Genomic DNA, 3877 nt, shown 5'->3' on the forward strand with positions numbered 1-3877 from the left:
GTTTCAGTGTATGAATTTTGGGAGGGAAACAGACATTAAACCCATAGCATTCTGCCTACATATTTTCTCTCTCTAGGTCATCTGAGCCAGACCCCTAACATTAAATGTCACCTAAGATAGATGATCCCCAGATATGTGTGCCCAATCCTGTTCTCCCCCAGAATTTCAGCCTGCGTATCCCACTGTGAAATGACATTTGCCTTTAGAGATCTAACAGACAAATATAAATTAACAGGGCCTAATATATTGGATAATCTGTCTCAAGCCTTCTCTACTCTCCTCCTTACCTCATTGTAAAGGGCACTCCCATCCACTCAGTTCCTTGATTCCTCCTCCTCTCACCCTTGTGTCCTCATATCTAATCCATTAGCACTTTCTATCAATTCTACCTTCTGAACATGAGCATGTCCCAGCAATTTTTCCTGCAGCATGGATCAATGTACTTCTTTCTCTTCATCATCACTGTGACCATTGTAGTTTAAGCCAACATCATGTCCTGCTTAAACTGGCACAATAGCATCCTATCTCCTGTCTCCACTTCTGTGCTTGTTCCAACCCCTCCATTCCATTTCAAAATGGTGGTCAGGCTAATCTTTTGAAAATGTGATTTATATTGCATAATTTCCAGCTTAAAACCCTCCCATGGACTTCCATCCCACTAAAAGAGGACCTCCTTATCATGGTCCACAAGGCTCTACACAAACTGGTCCTTTCCTACTTCACCAGCCTTGTCTGGAACATTGCATTCAAGCACATTGATCTTTCTTCTTCTCTAACTTCCCCATTAGAAGGCCCTTGTACCTTCTAAGAGAGAGCTGTCCCTCTCCTGGCATGCTCTTCCCATTCAACTCACAATTTTTTTTTTTTTTTTTTGAGACGGAGTCTTACTCTGTCACCCAGGCTGGAGTGTAGTGGTGCCATCTCAGCTCACTGCATGCTCCGCCTCCTGGGTTCATGCCATTCTCCTGCTTCAGCCTCCCAAGTAGCTGGGACTACAGGTGCCTGCCACCACGCGCAGCCAATTTTTGTATTTTTAGTAGAGACGGGGTTTTACCATATTGGCCAGGCTGGTCTCAAACTCCTGACCTTGTGATCCGCCCACCTCAGCCTCCCAAAGTGCTGGGATTACAAGCATGAGCCACCACATCCAGGCCTTTTTTTTTTTTTTTTTTTTTTACTATTTCCTTTCAGTCCTATCCCTAGAGAGGCCTTCCCCATCTATTTAGTCTAAAGTGTCCACGTGGTCAAGCTCTATTACATTAGCCTATTTTAATTTTCTGTATAGCACTCATTACTCTCTATTGTTATCATCTGTTATTTCCTGTCTTTTCCAGCTAGAATGCAAACTCCCTGAAAACCAAGAACTTGTCTTTTTCCCCATTGTATGCCCAGCACTAGGCAGAGTGCCTGGCCTGTTGAAGGTACTCAACAAGTACTTGTTTCATGGGCAGATAATTGAATGAATCAACACTCGGCTCATAGACAGAGGACCTGGGTCCACCATCCTTTAGCTTTGTGTCCCTGATATATATCTACTTATGGTTTCAATCAGTACACATTTTCCAAGCCCCTACTCTAAGGACGCTGATAGTTAAGAAGCAGTCTGTGCTGTCAGAGCACTCACGATCGTGATGAGAGACCATTGTCTAATCGTGGACCCAGGGCACTGGAAGAACCCAGCAGAGGGGCCCCTCTTCCAGCCTAGAGGAAGAGATCTCTAAATTGAGACCCAAAAGATGAGGTGGGACAAGAGTTGTCCAGGAAGCGGCACAGCAGGTGCAAAGGCCCAGAGATTAGAGAGAGGAAGCATGGGCTATTTCAGGAATGGAGAATAATTGTCAATGGCTGGAGCCATACAGCAGAAAGAAGGAAAGAAAGAAGAGAGGGATCAAGAAAAGAAAGGGCAAAAGGAGAAGGCAAAGCAGATGGAGAAAATGTGAACCTTGTGTTCAAGAACTTTCTGTTTGGAAACAGGGAGGGGGCAGAGGTCTTGAGCCTGTCAATGGCTTTCTCTTGTTCTAGTCCTCAGGCCTTGGTCACATGATCAGTTCCCTTTTGGTTGTCCCCTATGCCCAATGATGGCAATGGGAAATTCAGGGTGGTCTCAGTCTACTGTAATATGACCCCTCCCCACTCCAGACAGGCTTTTACAGTTCAATAGAGTCTTTGAGGCTTCACTATAACCTCCATTTACAGGTGAGGAAACCAAGTCCCAGAGCCAGAGGGACTTGCTTGGAGCTGCAGAGCTGGGACAAGAACTAGTTCTTTGTTTCTTAGCTGGAGTTTTCCACACTGCACCACATCCCCTTCTCTCTTAAGGTGTGTCTTCCGGGGCAGATTTTTTTTGCCTCCATCTAGGGAGCGTGTTCTGGAGGTCCTGAAATATCTGAACTGGCACCTTCCAGGGGGCCCACTGTCACATTCCCTCTGGTCCAGAGGCTTCTGTAAGCTGTTGGTGCCACTGATGGCTCCAGGCCAGGCTGAGAGCATCTGTTCTGACTTAAAGTATTTACTTGGAGAGTCGAGTGTAGTTGAGCTGCATGTTTCTTGGCAGAGCTGGGCTGGAATGGACTTGGCCTGGGATGGTGGCTGGCTCCATGAGTTGATGCCTGGGCTGGGGAGGGTTCTATTTACACTGAGACGGTCTCATCAGTCCTAGATGAGGTGACTGCCCCGTTTCCCCGGAGTCCCTGGTGAAGGGTGTTATATTCATGACATACTATGAAGGGATGTGAGATGAAGGGAGCCATGGAGGGGCAGTTTCACTTCTAGTTCTTTCCAAATCAGTGTATATCATTGGGCAAATTTCTCTGCTTCTCTGGCCTCCTGTGTCCTATGGAGACACTGCTGCCAGTTTCAGAGTCCCTGAGAGATATCAGTGAGGTTGGAGAAATGAAAACTGCTACCAACCAGAGGGAGTTACAGTGAGGGGTCAAGAGGTGTTGGGTGGGGCAGCCTGGTTTTCCATGGTCCTTGCCTCGGTATCCTGAACCCACCCACTGAAAGCTGAATCAGGAAGACGACTGGGTAGCGGTCACTATCCTCAGCCATAAGAATCCCTGTGTGAGCCTTTAATATTGGTAACAATTTTAATGTCTAATATTATTAGGCACCGTGGTGTCAGGCACTATGGTTTGCAGGTGTTATCTTGTGTAACCCACCTAAACAAGTCCCAGGGTCAGGGTATTATTCATGAGTTCCAGATAAGGAAAAGGGGCTCAGAGAAGTTTAGGAATACACTCCATGCTTTTAAGTGGCAAATTTGGGCTTTGAACTTAGGTTTGTCTTATTCTAAACCCGGTGTTCTTAACAGTATCTACAAAAACTAGTGTACCAGATGTATTGTGCTTTATTGAATGTGGGATAAGTATTCCCAAGCCTGAGGATCCACTATTGACAGAATGCAGAGTGCCAGGGGAGGATAATGAAGAAGGAAGGACAGGTGAGTAATGGAAACACCCACTTCAGCTCCATAATGGGAATGGTTCTGTGAACTGGAAGCAACAGCTGCAATTGGGAGGGTTGGGGTCCCAGCTTGGCCATTTTTCTGTTGGATAGCAATTGGCTTAACCTGGTTAAGAGCTTGGACTTTGAAGTCAAACATTTCTGCATTCAAATCCATGTTCTGCTGCTAGTTGACAGGCAACTTACTTCACTCATCTGTGCCTCACGTTCCTCCATTATGAAATGAAGGTGACAATTCCTACCTTATCAATATTTCCTATTATTGTAAGGAGTAAAACAAGCTAAAAGAAAGCCCATGGGAGAAGGTGATGCTAACTCAAAATAATGAATCTCTAACACTGGTGAAACAGCCCTTCCCCTCTTGACCATTCTTGAAACACATACATATATTCCCATCCCATGCCTCAGACCA

The sequence above is a fragment of the Theropithecus gelada genome, chromosome 9, assembly GCF_003255815.1.
Source record: "Theropithecus gelada isolate Dixy chromosome 9, Tgel_1.0, whole genome shotgun sequence".
NCBI lineage: Eukaryota > Metazoa > Chordata > Mammalia > Primates > Cercopithecidae > Theropithecus > Theropithecus gelada.